Consider the following 18,822-nt stretch of genomic DNA (forward strand, 5'->3'; position numbering starts at 1 on the left):
TATCCTGCCTTCAAAACTATAAGCTTTTTGAGTTCCCGTAGTCTTTCAGTGCTCTAAAGAAGACTGAACTGTCACTGACCCTGGGAGCCAGGTCTTAGGAGGTGTTTTGCTTAATTTTGATAAGTAATGCTACATACTTTGTAGGAGCTGGTCAGAGGTTTACATAAACAGCATCTGGGTCTATTAATATTAAAAGCAAGGGGTTTTTGTTAATTAGCTGTTTTGGAGAACGTCTTTGTTCTATAACATGCGAAATTAAAAAAGCAACCAGAATATGTTGTCTTCTCTGATAGAGAAATTTCATACAATTAAGATGTTAAAACCATTAAAGCACAGTGTAAGGGCTTTCTAAATTTTTAATGACTAATGGAAACTTTCTCTTTTTTTTTTTTTCAGTTTGGATGAGGGCAATTGAAACCTTTCTCCAGAAGGCCTTTCTTTCAAAACAGTTTCTTTATAAATTCCTCCTGTGTCTTGGTATTATGTAAGCTAATGAGTCCCTTGACTATAATAAATATTGGTTAGCTGACCTTTTTAAACAACTGTTTAAATAGTTTGGTTTCAACCCAAGGCTATTTGTAAATTACTTTTATTTATTACTCACATTGAGTCAATTCATTTTTCTGTAAAAATGAGATTATTAAGATCTGACATTAGGCTGAGAAATAAAGATACCAGATTCATTATTGGTCACGCAATGGCACTGTAGCCCCAGTACATACATAAGTGTTGAAATTGTAGTTTGCATATTCTAAGGACATTTGTAAGATTTTGAATCTCTGCCCATTCATCTTTTTACAATGTGAGACCTCTGCGTCAAAATTCAAGCTCTTTATTTAAAAGAAAAAAAGCAACAAAAAAAACCAAAACAAAGCAATAGAGTTCTAAGACAACGGTAAAGCAAAACACTAGGAACTCACCAGAATGCCTTCTTAATGTTATAAATATAGTTAACTCTTTGTGGTTGGTTGGTTTGGTTTTGATGATTCGTTTAGGGTTAGGGGACAACTATTCCAGCAAGGATCTGGCACTTCTGATGGACAAGGAAAACATGAGTCAGGAGATCTGGATCAGTATTAACATTCTGGAGCAAGTCCTGGAGAAGGCTGCAAGGATGGTCAGAGAATGAATACATGAAGTGTAAGGAGAGGTTGAGGGAGTTGACTTTTTTTTTTTTTTTCAGCCTTTAAGAGAAAGCTAAAGGGAGACTTTGTTACTTTCTACAGCTATCTGATGGGAGATTTGGAGAATACAAAGGCAGGCTTTTATTGGAGGTACGTAGCAATTAATAAGAGTCAAAGCCATTTGCAAGAAGGGGAATTGTTATTAGGAAAAAAAATACTGTCAGAGTAGTTAAATAATAGAAATAATTGGCTAGAGAATAGGTGGAATCTCTGTTCTTTAGGATAATCAGAATGCAACTAGTCAAGGTCTTGAATAAACTGCTTTCAATGGGAGTTGAATCAAATGTGCTCTGGAGGTCCCTTCCATCCTAAATTATTCCATGAACCTTGGAGGAGAAAAGGGAAGAACAAAAGGTTTTAATTTAAAAAAAAAAAAAAAAAAATCGCTCTGATGAAAATTGATTGCTTGTTGTGATGTTAAAACTCATCCATGGAAGGATTTGGATTTTTTTTTTTTTTTTTTTTCAGGACATGCTTTGGAATGAAATGACTTTCCTTTCTTTGTTCTGAAAAAGTTGCATGTATGACTTTCCACCTGTTAGACAAGAAAAAATATCTTTGTACTGTATTACCTGCTTCCTCTACAAACGAATATCTGTTCCATGGGAGTTTTATGTTTCTGTTTTTTCATTAATCTTCCTCTTCCAGTGGTGGGGGAAAAAGAAAGCCAACAACTTCAGGAAATGCTTAAAAAAAACATTGGATCTCAGTTGTTTTCCTCACTGTAGTCTTTCACTTTAAGGAGGAAAGTTATCCTTGCAAACTAGGAGAAGGGGAAAGGTTTTGAGGTCAAACACTGCTCAGTGTTAGCAGACCTTAGACTTCCTGTGATCTATGCAAAAATATTCTCAAATGCAAAATCTAGCCTTGAGCTTAATGACTGTAGTAAAAATTAGATTAATCAAGCTTTTTGAATGAAGTAAATGAGAAATGATGAAGAGACACGGCATATGGAGTTTCCATGAAGTGGGACGTGGTTTAGAATCTTGGGTTTTGGACAAAGGATGGAATCAGAATTTGAGGAAGACTTACTTTGGTTATTGGACTGATGGGTTTATATACCTGTAACTAAAATATTAAGAAATGAGTATTTTGCTTCTTATTTCCCGCTATAAACTCGTACTCAGGAAGGGACCAAACAGTAATTCCCTTCACCTCTACTATTTTTACAGGGATGTGAAAATCAAGTGTTTTTAATGTCAGAGCCCAAGTATGTTAAATAACTATTAAAAATGTTTTATTTCATTTTTCTTTGGGTCTTTATGATTATTTTCCAGATGTGTCCATTCCAAATAAATATCTATGAACTTTCATTTGGGCAGTCAGAAACCACTAATGAATTGTCATAGCAGCTGTCAGACTACTACCTGTTTTCAAACAAATTCCCTATCTTCTTGTGTTTCTTAAAAGCATCTAATCCCAAGCAGCACTGAACATTTTTGATTTCTAATGAAGCACTCAGCAGTGTAGAAATCAACCTCATAAAGAGATTCATAGGCCGTTAGAAATGTATCTTCAAAATGTCAACTATAAACATATTTGTGATATGAACAATTGAAGTCTTGTGCCCGTTCATATTATAGAACCTGGAACAAACACAGGAAGGTCACATCTGAGGATGACTACTCTGCGTTTGGATGTGCTTTTCTTTTCTACTTATTTCTGCTTCTTTGAATGCTATAATTTGCTTCCTCATTGGGTGGCTGACTCTAACTGCTGTCAGGCATATGCTCGTTTCCCTGCCACTTTCTTCTTCTTGTTCCACAGGCAACTGAATGAGTTGCATGCCAGAAGCTTATTGTGAGCTGGAAAGAGCATGAAAGGTCCTTACTGGCTTTACTTCAATATCTTAGCCAGATCCTGATGTTGGGTGGAACCCGGAAAGTATTCACATAGAAAAACAATTAAGAAAATACCATGAAGAGTATTAATTTGATTTTATTTTCTTAATGTGAATTTATCTGACTCATTTGAGCAGTGCTTATTTCAAAGACTCAGAAATACTTTTTTTTCTTAAACTAAATAATGAAAATATTCCACTTGCTTTTTTTTTTTTTTTTTTTTTTTTTTTTTTTTTTTTTTTTGTAAGCAAGCTGGAAGTTAAAACTTCTTAATTCCTTAAATTCAGTGGGAGGAAACTGGTTTCTGAGTAATGAAACTGGTTCTGTGTTGTAAACACAGTTCCTTCTTGCTGCTTATAATATAGATTTTTTTTTTTTGTAACAGAAAAACCTGACAATAATTATTCTGTAAGAATAAGTTAATCCATGCTTTAATAAATGCCTTATATACTTATTGTTATATGTGAATTGATAGCTTCCAAGACAAATCAAACAGCTCTGACTATGATCAACCAGAAATAGATAAATAATGCACATGGATAATTCTTTCCTAGGTGGAGAATTGAAGGTTGAATGTTGTTTACAGAGATTCCTCTTGAAACGGGAGCAGTTTGGTTGAGTAATGCTTCAGTTACAAGGTGAGAATGTTAATAAAAACGTGAATAGATTAATTAGCTCTAACACTTACTGCAGTTCCAGATACAGTTGTATGTACCTTTCCAAGATTCTTTATATTTGTTATGAAAAGCAGACTTGCATTGCAGTGCACAGACAAGGAACTCAAAAGCTAAAGGCAGACTTTAACATCAGTTTTCATGTCAGATAAGGATTTAAGATCATGGCATCACTCATCATCCAGATTACGGCTGGTGACCAAGTGAACTAGAAACAGGAAACTAGAAACATTCTTTTCAGGAATGAGAATGTAAGGTTAATGTCTATTGCTTTTTTCCAGCAAATAGTGAAGTGTCTCTAGAAAAAGTAAACCTACTTGTTCATTTTCAGACAAGTATGTTGCAGAAGCACAAAGTCCAAGCATGAGCTCATCCCATCCTGTGGGATGGTTTTAGCATGTATCTGCTGATTGATACTTGGGGGGAACAAAACAAGGCTTTAATGATGCTGGGAGGAGGGTCAAACTTGAAACCTTAAAACTTGGAGTTAGATTAAGTGAATTTGCAGAATAATTTTATTCTTGCTTTGTTTGGCTGTTGCTTCCTTATTTTGGGTTTTCCGATATATCATGCCTGTCATCTTCCTGGCTGAGTTTTTTCTGGGTGGGTCAGAGAGTAAATAGAATAATGCATCAAATCCATCTGTTCAGTATTTAACATCCCCAAACTAAGGTAAAACTGAGTTGTTATTACACAGGAAGACAGAACGTATAGCACTTCAGCTATCAGTTATTTTGGCATTAACTGAGGAACCAAGGAGAATGTGTTAGGAATGCTTTTGCAAACAGTGTTAACCACTTTCTACTGAGACTGATAGCATGCTGCTGACGGAGAAGGATTTAAATGTAGATGTTATGCTGGTGAACTTTTCAGATTTCTTAGTTCTAAATTATGTTGTAGAGAGAAGGGAAGTGAAGAAAAAGTAAATTTCCTGAATGGTGAGGGATAGGTTGATGTCAACAAGCCTTCTGGATTAGTGCTGATGAATAGCTGTAAATGAAGTTATTAAGTTGTTTTGGAAAGATTTTCTTTTTCCACAGTGACTCTAATGAAAGCAGGGATTAAACCATTTGTTTTTATATTTTCCCAGGAAACCTATTTATTTCATTCTCCCTTCAAGTCAATGGAAAGGTTTCTAGAACTGTTTTTTCCACTGTCCTCATTATTTGCATGGAGTATCATGTTACTTTACAAGTAATACGGGGGAATACTGATTGAATGACAAGATAGAATTTAGTGAGTCAGATATAGTTTGTAAAGTTATTGTCCAGAATGACTTTTGTCTGTGTGTGGATGTCCTCTATTTACCACAATTGGTCCTTGTACAGTGGGTTGTTTTGCGTGGGTTAATTGATAACAAGTATCGTTTGTTATTTGTGGCAATAAGGTAATAAGAAGTGTGGAACCATCTTACTGTACCTTCTTAAGCCTGAAACCATCCCTCCGCCTGCCTCCTCTTTCCCCCCCCCCCCCCTCCCCCCCCCCCCCCAAAAAAAAACCCCAAACAAACAACCAAAAACTACCCCCAGAAATCAAGAATGCTCCAAAACTTTTGACTGCAATTGCAACTGCTTCAAGGGAAAAGAGGTATATCTATGTCCCTCAGTCCTGTGTCATACTGCTTTGGGTATGCTGTTCTTATTCTAAACCTAGTGAATGAAACAAAAAAAGGAAGGGCTCTCTAATGATTAAGAGCTAGTGGGATCTTGAAGGAAATGGATTTACTGCTCATTCCATGTAACCTGGAGCAAGGCTCTGTGGGCAGATGTTCAGAGGTGCCTAGCTGAATGGGAGGTAGCTGTCTGACAGGATGGAGAGCTCATGCTTTTCTCTTCTAATGCAGCTATTGCTTCCACTTTGTTGGAGAATCTTAGGCATCTGCCTTCTACATGTTTCCTTGTATCTAGCCTTGCATTATCTGTTGGCTCCTTATAAATCGAATTTTTTTTAATATTAAAATGCTCAGCTTTATGCATGAATGTGACCCCACTCTCTTGTAACTACTAGCGAATAACATAATGCAAATAATTATCATTTAATGTAGTGAAATTAAAAGATACATCTGGCAGGGTTAATGCAGAGGATAAATGACTTTATTATTCCTGTCTCCTCAATGGATAAATTGCACCACTTTTAATATGCACGATTATGTAGTTTGAACTAATGATGATATGCTAGTGAATTATTTTAGTATGCCCTTACCACAGTAATATCATAGAACCACAGTTCTATCACAGTTCATAGTACCATAGAATATTGTGTTGTATATGATATGAGAGTAATATCATAGAATATCGTGGCTTTAATTCAGTAGGTGTGTATTACACAGTATTTACAATGGTTTCTTGGGCTGGGAAGTCTTTGACTTCAGAGTTGGCCCAGCTCCCAGATTTTCCTTAAAATAACGTGCTTGTAAGAGCATGGCAGCTTCTGTTGGATCATTCATACTATTAGAGATGCAGTTAGTGGATGCGCATCACCGAGCCGTTGTTGAATCATTGGAAATTTGGAAAATGTTTTTTTTTTTTTTCATTCAGCTCAGATCCAAAACTATTTTTAAAATTCTTTTTATTGGAATAGAATTGCATATAAAACACTTATCTATCCAATAGTGCAGTAAAATTGTGTGTTTAAAAAATTAATTTCAGTGATTTGTGTTTCAGAAATTTTAAATAAAATAAATCTTCATCCAGAAAATCAGTGTTCAGCTGTAGTGCGAGAACAACTTGCCAAGCAGTCAGCTGAAGCAGGAAGTTCCAATTCGCAGAGCTTTAGGGGCTCCTGGCAGAGAGGACAACTGCTATGTACATGTTGACAAGTACAAGATAAGCAAGCTTCCCACTTGCTGCAATCTTGTCAGTTTAATTGCCCTTCAATGGCCATTTGTGATAGCCACTTGAGAAGTCAGTACTGAGGATACAAGTTTAAGTCAGATTCTGCTAGTTATCAAGTAATTGCACGTTTTTGGCAGAAAAAGTAGGGCCTGGCTTAAGAGGGGTGAAAGCTACCACAGCTGTAAAATTCAAAATAAACATTTATCTGAAATTCTGTTATTAAACCTATAGCCAGCAAAATTCTAAAACCAAAATATGTCTTTTCAAAGGAGTCAAAGCTTCTGAAGTTAGGACATTTGCCTAAAAAATTAAAAGCAAAGTCTCTTGCTATCTGCTTCAATATATATAAATATACTCACAAGGATGTGTATCGTGGGTTTAAAAATGCAAATTTCTGTTAACAGAACCTCATTTCTCATTAGTGTAAGATGAGATGGAGACTCTGGCATTTTAAGGATCTTTTTCCTGTAGCAATTAAGCTATATGAGTAAATGTTACGTATTTGGTAGAGTAGGTTATAATTTTCTACACTTGAATATGAAGTTTTGATCTTGTTATGCTAGGAGAAAGCAAAAATTGCTTTTTGATACATTGATACTGTAGAATTTTTCCCTTGAGGATGACTTTTTATTCATATTGCTTAAACACTTTTTAATTCTCTGCCTTTTAAACTACTTCTGTTATTTTCAGTTCAAATTCCCAGGATTTTACTCTAAATGTTTGAAGTGATCTTCTTTTAATATCAAACATTAAAATACCTTTACTAATTAGCTCTCTCAATTTTTCTGTGTAAATTAGCCTCAGTTTATTCTTAATGCTCAAACTTGAATTTCTCTAACCCTATTTTTCTAGTAGTGTAACTGTGAAGGACAGGGAATAACAAGGTGTTAACAGCTGTGACTTCATACATAATTAACAGCACAGAACCATAACTTTGGTCTGTGATGTGATGTAACTTTAAGTCCTGTTGCTGTCAGAGGAGACTTTGGAAGCTGAACTCTAGCTGGTTTATTTATTAAGTTTGTTTTGATTTATATAATGCTTAATGCAGTAAGGCCATGATCTGAAACAGGCCTTCCAGGCATTCTTGTGGTACAGATATGTGTAATATTAACTCTCTTATGTAGTACATTCTTCTTCCAAGAAGCTGCTTCTGGCTTTATGAATTATTTTTTCTTCAAAAGTACTGTACTAGTTTACCATGCCCCTCTTCCCCTACGTGTTTTAATTCACCATTGACCTTGCATAGGTCATTTTTAAATTATTTCTCAGTCTTTAGTGGGGTTTAGAACATGTTCTGGTTTAATATAGGCTTCAGTGTTTTTCTTCTTGATGTTAGCAATTTAAAAGACAAGTAGATTGCTAAATGCATAATTGAGACATGAAACATTGTTATGCAGTGTGATACCTTCTGCGACTGTGGATTTGCTTTTGTTTTGTTTTTCTTCTGTTTCCTTGGAGGCTGCTGATTACAGACTTGATTAAGTTGTCACACTGCTTGGCAGTTATCTACCAGAGATTAACCTTACTCCCTTTATGTGGAAGAAGGTATTTGTAGCAATGCCTGTGTGGTCTGTACCATGCAAGCTGTAGAGAGTAATATTTATTTTTTGCGTGGTTATAGAGAAGATTGCTTCCAGTAGTCAACACAGTCAGTGAGTCTTTGTCATTTACTATAAACCATAATTCAGTATACCAAGAGGATACTACTTTTGAAGTATCAGAAATTGAGCAATTTTAGCAGCTGGAAGTATGCACTGGGACAGAGTAACAATTCACTTGTTCTCTTCTTGTACTGTTTCCTTGTCATTGTTTCTCCAGTTTTGGAGAAAGTATACTCTGCTCCATGGAGTATTGATGTGACTGTGTATAGAATCATAGAACTGTTTGATTTGGACGAGACCTTAAAGAGGCTATGTAGTCCAACTCATCTGCAATGAACAGGGACACCTACAGCTCCATTACGTGCACAGAGACCCTCCAGCCTTATTTTGGAAAACAAGGAATGAGGCATGCACCACCTCTCTTGGCAACGTGTTCCAGTGCCTTACCACTCTTGCTGTAAAAACAAACAAACAAACAAAAAAAGCAACAAAAAACAAACAAAACCAACAACCAAATCAAAACAAAAAATCTACTTCATTTCCTTCTATCTCCCTTCTTTTGGTGTGAAACCATTTTTCTTTGTCCTGTCACAGCAGACCCTGCTAAAGAGTCTCTCCCCTTCCTTCTTATAGCCCTCCCTTTAGATAATGAAAGGCTGCTCTCAGGTCTCCCTGGAGCCTTCTTCAGGCTGCACAGCCCCAGTTCTCTCAGCCTGTCCTCGTAGGGAGGTGTTCCATTGCTTGTGTTATTTTTGTGACCCTCCTTTGGATGCATTCTAACAGGTTTATTTCTTTCCTGTTCTGAAGACTCCGTATCTGGACACATTACTCCAAGTGAGGTCTCACAGCGTGGAGCAGAGGGGCAGGATCAGCTCTCTGATCTGCTGGCTGTGATTCTATTGATGCATCACGGAGCATGATTGGCTTTCTGGTGTGTGGGGGCACACTGCTGGCTCTTGTCTGCTTTTACATTCTGCCTGTGTCACAAATTTCCTTGATGTACGTATGTGTATGAAGGAGGGAGAGAAGGAATTTAAGGGGTAGCATTGAAAAGTTTCCACAAAATATACTTTACTTAGTTTGCATTAAGCAGGAAAGAAAATAGAAACGAAGATACGGAATCTCTTAGAAACATAATTAACTGAGAGAATGAGAATTAGATGATACTTCTCCTGGAGTTCTGGTAAAGCCTATTTGAAAACTGTGTATAATATCAAACTTTTTTAATACATCTGTCCATTCAGGTTGTCTCCCAAGAGTATCTATATTTTGGAATTGTAATACGTGCCAGTGTAGCAAACTCAAGGTCCAGTAATGATGTTCCTGAAGTCAAAAGCTGAAAAGCAGGCATCAGCATGAGTTGGATCTGCCCCAGAGTTTGTTTGACAGTGTTCACATAGCTCTTTCTGTTTGTCATTAACAAAAGTTGTCAGAGAATTTGTTCTTTTGCTTCTATTTGGTTTATTGACTTTCCACTGTTATGCTAATAAAACTTTTTGTCGGCAGATGCAAATAAGACTTAGTTTAGCAACAGCAAAACTTTTAAACACATCTTTTATTTTTTTTCCTTAGTTGCATTTTGAGAGCTGAATGGGAACCACATGAAGAAGGCAGATATAAACGTTCACAATACAAATCTGCAATGCTGTTTTTGCTGACACTTTCTCCCCCTTCCCCAGGTATGTGCTGCTAGTGAAAGGCTGTAGCCTTCCACAGATTCTTAGAAAACTCAGGTGGTGTTTGAGGGATAAAAAATTTGACACTGTAATTTGAGTAAGGTCAGTTGGAAAGAAAATGCAGACACATCTAAACAATTACAAGGTCTTCCTGCACTTGCACTCAGGATCCAAACTTAATTACTTGTATCCCAATTAAATGCCTTGAAAGGCTTGAGGGACTACTTAAACAAAGAAACGCTTTCTCCTTTGCATAGATAACTAAATCTATTTTATGATGTCCATAAAAGCACAGCATTACTGATATTAGAGACTGAAAATCTATTGAATTTCAGGAGGAAAGGATGACTGTTTACAGCTGCTTAGTTGTCAGAACTGTCAGGGGTTTCACCTTTGGCTGGATTGCTCAGGGCTTGTACTTTGAGAATAAGGCCTTATGTACCGTTGCCATTTAATTTGAAGTTCTTATAATAAACTTGTAATACTGTTTGAATGTAAGGAAGCTAAGCTGACAAGAAGAAACTGGGAGAAGAATTGATAAAGATCAGACTTTGCAACTTCTGTCAAGCTTGTTGGGCCTTTAGTACTTAATCACCTAGAAAAGATGTGGTAACATCTAATTACTGAAGTTTTTGACAACGCTGAACTGAAAATAATCTAGAAATGCCAGCTCTCCTGAATCCATGAAATTAGAAATAAAGATTGAAAATGATAGTCTTTGGCAAATGAAAGGCTTAAAAATATAAACCAAAATCAGATAAATACAAAGAAAAGAAATACACATGTTCAGTGTGACAGAGAAGTCCGAAAATCCTAGCACAGAATGGAGAGAAAGGGTAGTTAAAAATAATTTTGTAAAGTGGTATTTCAGGCAAATGCTATTGAATGGTTGCTAACGTGAAGACCCTTGAAGGCCTTGTGTGATCTGTAAAGCTTGATCATTGTTCTGTAGTGTATGGCTGTGATAAGGCCGAACTTGAACTGCAGTGCTCAGTGAGAGGCATCTTGTTGATGGAATTCTGATAAAGGAGAAGGGATGCAGTGAAATCCATCTCCATCTTTGCACAGGAGAATCTCATAAAAGCTCATTCACTTATTCATGTTCACATTTCCATATTTGAGGAAAGACTTTAACGAGAAGTCTGATGACTTTGGCAGAACTTAATAGCCTTTCCCTCTCTCCTCACCAGCAGCTTTCTGATGTAGCTACGAAGTGAATCGCCATATGCCTCAGGCTTTAGTTCTGCTGTATCTTCTGCTTTAATTTAGTAATCACATCATTGCATTATCTTCTCCAGATGTGGTTTCGTTACATCTGGCTAAAATTCTATGTGGCATAAAATTTTGAGATCTTAGAACTTATGTTCATGCAACTTTGGGAAAAGATAGGGATGTGGACTAGAAAAGACTGAAAGGATATCATGATAGAAAAGAAACAGTGAGGTGAGGAAACGATGTGCTTTGCAGTTGGGACTTTGCAAGGGCTATTTTTTAACTCTTTGTCACAGAATGTTTTGATAAATTGATGTTTATGTGTACAAAGAAGGTGGCTCTGCAGAGGAGATAAACTTGATAGTGTAGGTCCTTTATTTAACTCAGAGACAAGATGATGCTGGGAGCCATTTTCCAAGCAGTGAAACGGCATTCCAGCAGTGAGTGAACAAAGATATATTTCTGTTTGGATTTATTTTGTTGCTTGGTATTTAGTCTGTGTGCAGCAGGCATATTAATATCACCATGACTTTATTAGTTCAAATCCCACGTAAAACTATTAAGTAGGCACTGGCTTTGTTGCTATTGCTCTGAATGTTGTGGCTTCATTATTGAAATATAATGGTTAAATGGGGTGTAGCGTTCTCTGTGGCCATCTGTTTTTTTAAAGGTTTGTTCTGGCAAAATTAAAATGTATGTATATAAATAAAAAGCATTATTTCTGTTAAGTAAACATCCAAAAAAGTTCAAATGCCAAAAAATTACTTTCATTTGCTTTCTTCCTGTGGGTGAATTTATGTCTCCTAGAACACTGAGAAACAAACATTTTTGTGTATAATTATATTGCAGATAAATATTTGATTCTGCATCCACTGTGCAGTCTTCATCAGATTGTTGCAATCCAGTTATGAAAAAATTGTGTTTTTCCTCATTTAAAAAAAAAAAAAAAATCCCACTAAAATATGGGGCTGGAGAGTTGTGTCTTGAAAAGGGCAGTCCTCATGTCTCAGTTTAATTGCAGTTGTACTGTTTTCTATTCTTTTTGTTCTGGAGGAATGCAGTGTGAAAGCTTTTGATTTTCTGAAGTGACTAGTGGCACTGGATGCCTTGCTAGAAGGTAATCCTCCCTCTGTACTCTGCCCTGGTAAGACCTCATCTGGAGTACTGCGTCCAGTTCTGGGCTCCCCAGAACTGAAAAGACAGGGATCTCTTGGAAGGAGTCCAGTGGAGGGCCACAAAGATGGTGAAGGGCCTGGAGCATTTCTCCTATGAGGAAAGGCTGAGTGAACTGGGTCTGTTCAGCCTTGAGAAAAGAAGACTGAGAGGGGACCTGATCCAGGTCTATAAATATCTAAGGTGTGGGGGGCAGAATGGAGAGGCCGGACTCTTTTCAGTGGTGAGTGGAGACAGGACAAGGGGAAACGGCCGGAAACTGCAGCATAGGAAGTTCCGCACAAACATGCGCAAGAACTTTTTTACAGTGAGGTGACGGAGCACTGGAACAGGCTGCCCAGGGAGGTGGTGGAGTCTCCTTCTCTGGAGATGTTCAAGACCTGCCTGGATGCCTACCTGTGCGACCTGCTGTAGGGAACCTGCTTTGGCAGGGGGGTTGGACTCGATGATCTCTGGAGGTCCCTTCCAACCCCTACAATTCTGTGATTCTGTGAAGAGTCTACAAGTTTTCCATGTGAAAAATGCAGAAAAATCTGAATTATCTTCTCTTTTTCAGACAACCAAGTTTGCTTGTTGTATCCTAGGCTCTGCTTACACTCTGAAAGTTGGGAACGTTTATCACTTAATCACTTTTTCTTGTGTTCTGTGAAAGGTTTTTAGGTTTTTAGTTTTTTTTTTTTTTTTTTTTTTTTTTTTTTGAATGTATGTGCATACTGGGGAAAAACCCATTGATGCTGGTGAGCCTTTCTTCCAGGAAAGGGAAGGGAGGCCAATCTTTTGATGGAGATTCAGGATGAGCCGCAACCTTCTAAAACAAACAAGAATGAATTCCTAGGTATAACTGACGTGTTTTAGTTGTGACTTTTTTTTTTAAAGCTTGTTGCTAGTTAGGTCTTATAAATCATTAGTAAATTACTGCTATGTGGTGATTGTCACTGTCCCTGGAGGTGTTCAAGAAACATTCGGATGTTGTACTAAGGAATGTGTTTTAGTGGGGAAATATTGGTGATAGGTGGATGACTGGTCTGGATGATCTTGGAGTTCTTTTGTTATATTTGCTCCTTTCCAGTTTCTGACGAGTTGAGCAGGGCACTGCATGCAATCCTATTGTTTAAAAAAAAAAAAAAAAAATCTGAGTTGAAATACTAGTGATTTTTACGGTTTATTTTAACTGACACAGATTATGCAGAATATACTGTTAATTCAATCTGTGCGGATGCATTTGTATCTGTAAATACCATTGGAAGAATAGATACTTCCACATTTTTATTTGGACATCTTCCATAACTTTTATTCTCGTGAGTATGTGAAGGAACATGTCTTCATTTCTTTATAGAGCGTTCAGTTTTTCACCATAAAGAATGGAACTGCGTAGAATGATGGAATTTTTTCGTTATGCTAACCAGAAAGAGATCTATTCTCATTAAAACTGTCTCAGGCAAAGTTATTTATTATAACCACAGAAGTACTATTCATACACCAGTTGTAAGAAATGAAATTTTAGATACATGGGGTTTTTCACCAGCCGCAGAGTTCAGAGGAGACTAATGTAATGCTCTCATTTATTTTAGAGGAGCAAGAGAAAATGAGAGTAAGCTTTATTATTTATATTATCATTGCTCATCTGAGAGGCTGACATAAAACACACTAAAGTTAGAAATTTCAGCATTTTGCTTTTGCAGGATGAATTGCAACTAGAAATACTTTTTTTTTTTCTTCAGAAGTTGATAATGAGTAGATCAATGAAATAATCCGAAGACCTCCTTGAGTACTTGATTTTATTTATTGTACATTTAATTTCGCTGAAGATTTGATGTAAGGTTATGACTTTGAAAGGAAGTGTTTCTGAAATCTGCATAATGTATTGTAACAGTTGTGTTACATTCCTTTCATGATGATGTTCAGTCACTAGCTGTTTATTTTTTATGGTGAAGATCTTTTTGTGGAAGTCAACTTTAGTCAAGTTCTTTCTTTTTTTAATTTAAACCACTCTCATCTCACTTCAGTCCACTTTCACTGTATGTGTAACACCTCAGAGTCAAACCAGTTACTGCCTCCAACTTTAGTGAGAGTAAAATTTTTTTACATCTGCGTTTTTGACATTCTTTTCCACAATCTGTTTCCACTTTCTGTAATAAAAGTCTCCATGTCTGATCCAATAAGCCAACATATAAAAATATATGTTAACTTCTGAGCCATGAGTACTTTAACTGACAAAGAAATGCCTACCTTGCTTTTATAAATGTTTATTTTAGAACCTTTCAGAGCCTATTGCATTTACTTACTATAAAAATATTCTTCTCAACTTCAGTCACTTTTGTCATCTTGGTTGGAATTTGAAGGAGAGCAGCCAACCCTGGACTGATAATATTTAAAGTAGAAAGCAGTGAGCCATTAGAACAGGATCAGAAGAAAAAGGAGGAATTTGCATCTTAAACTATTGTGATTTTAATACAAACAGATTTATATAGTTCTTGGTCAGTGTAAATTGACTGCTGTTTTGAAGTCAACAGCGTTAGACCATCTTACTTAATACATGAACATGAAATTATTGCTTTCAATATATATAATGATATTTGTGTGGAAGCCCGCTAAACTAATAATAATCCTGATCCTGAAAGTTGTCCCTACAGTTCCTTTAAACTGCTGGTTTACTTCTGAAGTGTTATTCAGGCCATGTCATATATTAGCTGCCTTCTATTTACCTGTACCAGCTTATGAGCAGCCCCCAAACCAAAAACACGTATGCAGATCCCAGGTTTGGTACCCACATCTCTGGATGGGCTCCTCTGTTAAAGCAGAAGTGGAACAAACCGTCATCTCTGCTGTGGCTGGTGTACCTTTCTCCCATGTGCAAGAGAGAAGCTAGTGAGAGGACAGTTTCAGGGCTGTTGGCCAATGAAAAGACTACTGTACTTTAAGCCAAAACGTTTTGGTATGGATGGGTTTTCTAACTATCTGGGAACCCTTTTGTCTCCTCTTAGCTGGCAAGAGATGAAAGACTGCATAATTGGGTTTAGTGAGTTGTTTATTATCTGTATGTCCTTCTGGTGTTTTGTTCTGGTTTTAAGGCAAGAGTAACTTGGTGACTATTCAGCTATACTTTTCTCCAGCCAGATCAGGCTTCCTCACAATCTGTGTCCTACCTACTCATCACATTTTGTTTTGTATTTGTGTGTTAACATTCCTTACTGAAGCTGTATGGTACCTCGTCCCACATGTCAATCAGGATGTTATTTTCAGTGTGGGAAACCAGTGGAAAATGAAGGGGAGAAAGAAATTTTTTTTTTTTTTTTCCATTTTAGTTTATAGTTGAGAAACCTGTGGTAAATGGTATGTTACCAGTAGGCCATGGAGTCACCCTGTCTCCGTAAAACTGCTTGCAATGTGATATGAGCCATTGTTCAGCTCTTGGGATGGATGGGGTTAAAAGGTGAGGCTGTCATCCTTCCTGTGTCCTCTAGGTGCAGAGTGTTACACAGACAAATGCACGTAAGGGGAAGATTTCTGATCATGAGAGACAGAAAGGTATTTCAATGCAATTAGAGTTCATCACAGTGTCGAAATTGTGTAGAGTTGTGGAACTAAAGTGAGTGCAGCTGTGTTCTCTGCATTGTACTTTATGCTGTATTACATGGGTAGTCATAACTATAGGTTACAAAGCTTGTTTAATTTATACTGGCAACACTGAGTGTCTAAGAAATAATAGTATAGTGGTGATGTGTGAATCTCAAAATATTCAGAGGTTTTTTTTCTAGTTTGGATAGCAGTGAAAAGTGCAGATGCTCATCTGAGCCTACTGGGTCTCTCAAAACAGGCTGGGGACCTCATACAGAAGTCTCCTACGTTTTTTGGCCACTGCTAGAATTAATTTTGAGCTGGATGGACCAATGCCCAAGGTAACTGAAACCAAATGGTAGCAACCAGCAGTAAAGAGAGAAATGCAAAAGCTACATAAGTAATGTAGCTAGTTTTATCCCAACTGAACTCTGGCATGTTTTATCTTACTGGCTCTGAAATCTTTCTGCATGTAGAGCATGATGTCCAAGTGCTACGGGGATAACTCTGGTAGGCAGATAAGCACTACATAGCCGCTTGCTCAATTCTACCCAGCCAGCCTCAGAAGGTTCAAATAAGCAGAAAGAAAGTAAAAGCAAGAAAACTTTGTGTTGAAGCAAACGTTACTTAATAAGTCATGGCCCCTCTCAACCTCCAGCGAACTCCTACTCTGTTCAGTGAGGGGCAGAGTGAGAAACAGAGACCTTGATGCTGTGTAAACACTATTTAGCAATAGTTAAGACATGGGTTATCAGCATTGTTTTGGTCACAACTCTAAAACAACACTATTTGAGCTTCTGTGAAGAAAACTCCAGACCCACTACACCAAGCAATTTAAGCAGAGATTTACTCTATCATTTTGAAAATGTGTTATGCCTGCAGTTTGGGAAGTTCAACACAAAACTGCATCTTCAAACTGAAGGTCTGATATCAAACTGTAGTCTGTTCTCACGTGTACCAGTTGCACCAGAGCAAGTCTGCCTCCAGATACTGTGATCTCTTTAATACTTGAAGGCACTGAATGAGGGTAATCTGCTGACTGATGTAGAAAGCAAATGTAAGGAGAGAATAATCTTGTACCAAAGACAGTTGGTATAAAAGATTTGAAGTAGAGTGACAGTGAAAGCATAGGATCACAGATGAGAAGCTTGATTACAAATTTCCAGCTTTTGTGGCATTTAAGGGATGTATGTTTTAAAGATGGGGATATGTTATTCTTTAACTCTGTCTTAAATTGTGTTACTTGTAACCAGCATGAACAAAGTTCTGGAAGCCTCGCAGAAGTTCTGAAGCTTTGTTGGTCTTACAACTTCTGTGAGCACATTTCATGCCTAACTAATGAGGCATATAGCTTTTTGGCAAAACTTATGCCTAAAAAAAGCCTGAAATAGATTGCACGTGGTCAGAACCCAGGCAAACATCTAACCCTAAAGCAAATACCTGACATTCTTTTATTCTGCAATACTAAGGGAAAACATAGGTAAACTACCATCTCAATAACTATCATGAAAATTAGCATCAGGAGTTCACTAGAAATGATTGTCAGCCTTTATTCTAGTAAAACTGCTTGCAAATTTATTTGGTATGAAAATTCTATTAATCCATGGCTGAATTAGATTTATTTTTAAGTGTCAAGTAAATTTATCAACACTTTCTTGTTTTTATTACAGGACTTTAAAAATTGCCAGATGCTGCTGTTGGGTGGCGGTTTATGAGGGTTCTTGTCAATAGCGTGAAGCAGGGCAGAATGAGAAGGGCAAGAAGGTTATTTCTGGAATGTGCAATGTTAAGCATTATGTTGCACATTTATTTTAAGAGGCAATGGACTGTGAGGGCATTTTAAGTTTTCACATTTCTCCCTTGATATTCTTGTGTTATTGAAATTGGAGGGAAAATGGTTGTTTGTTTTTAATATGGAGTGGGGGGAGGTGACTGATTGTCTGAAACTTGTCACTGGTCCCTTTAGCTCCGTAGATTGCACATCACTGGCTAATTTAGAAGAAAGAAACAGATCTAAATGGCAATAGCATCACCTCTGATAATATATAGTTTAAGGAAGCATTTTCTTATCTTATCAGACCTTTCTAGTCTGGCAGAGACACCGAAATGGTAGTGGTTAATGCTCAGCAGGAAGGGACAGCTTGTGTCTACAGGTTAAAATCCTTCTGGTTATACCAAATGTCGTAGCTGCCCTGAGAGTCTGTAAGACAACTGTAGGGCTTAGGCCATGAGTCTTTTGGCTTGCCTGGGCTGCACTGATTGAAGAGGAGTCATCTTGGACTGGATATAAAATACATAATTATATAATTCATTTCTATAACAAAACCGTAACACCAGTGTGATACTTGACCTTATTTTTCAGAAACTAACACGGTGCTCTGGTTTGATGGCAGTGGCTCCAATTCATAGTGAGGTCTCAAAGTGTTTGTCATATTTTTTTGGATGAAATCTTACTCCTCCTGTAATTCACTTTTGAAAACTGTAGTTCGCAACTGTATCTACTGCCAGAAGTGATGATGTAAGGTGTGACTGTGAGGTGAGGGATAGCTCTCTCTGTTAAGAGAGGGCTTACACAAGTCTGGGAAAGAAGTATGTTTGCATTTTTCTTTGAGTATCTGCAACTGTGTACATTCCGTGCAAGAATAAGCAGGTAACTTATTTACATCAACTGAAAATGGAGTCACAAAAATAGCAAAATATTTATGATTTTTTTGGCAACCTTAAAACCCATTCTCAAATTCCTTTATCGCAACAGAAACCATGGCTGCGTTTTTTTTTGTTGTTCACGGAGACTGTGTTTAGCCAATCAATCACAATGCGTAAATGTATTTGTCATAACTTGAGTTAGCTCTGCTCTGTGCCCTCCTTGTGCCCTGGTTCCAGCCTAGACAGTGCCGAGGGCACACACCAAGGTTTGGTTGATGCTGAGCAGAAGGGCTGGGCCAGGCTTCTCAGTGGGGCAGGGGGCAGCTGCCGGGAGAGCTGGGTTGGGCTGTGAGTGGGACATGCCTGCTTAGGCCTACCTGCTTAGGTACAGGCTGCAAAGTTGGTTTTGGGCATGTGAGC

The 18,822-nt window shown here is 37.4% G+C and overlaps 1 protein-coding gene across 2 annotated transcripts in view; it reads left to right on the top strand.

The window, feature by feature from the left end:
* The window catches only part of DKK2 (dickkopf WNT signaling pathway inhibitor 2), a 153,929-nt gene that overhangs the window by 3,280 nt on the left and 131,827 nt on the right, over positions 1-18,822 (top strand). Inside the window, exons 3-4 of one of the 2 annotated variants that reach the window (XR_006179123.1) lie at positions 3,580-3,663; positions 9,710-9,816. The gene's annotated coding sequence lies outside the window, so the exon portion shown is untranslated. Of the gene's footprint in view, positions 1-396; positions 485-1,017; positions 1,030-3,579; positions 3,664-9,709; positions 9,817-18,822 lie in introns of those variants that run through there. The other variant, XR_006179122.1, reaches the window with a different exon arrangement.

Source organism: Lagopus leucura, unplaced genomic scaffold, assembly GCF_019238085.1.
Source record: "Lagopus leucura isolate 7727_CA_CO unplaced genomic scaffold, USGS_WTPT01 Super-Scaffold_100004, whole genome shotgun sequence".
In the NCBI taxonomy this organism is placed as follows: Eukaryota; Metazoa; Chordata; class Aves; order Galliformes; family Phasianidae; genus Lagopus; species Lagopus leucura.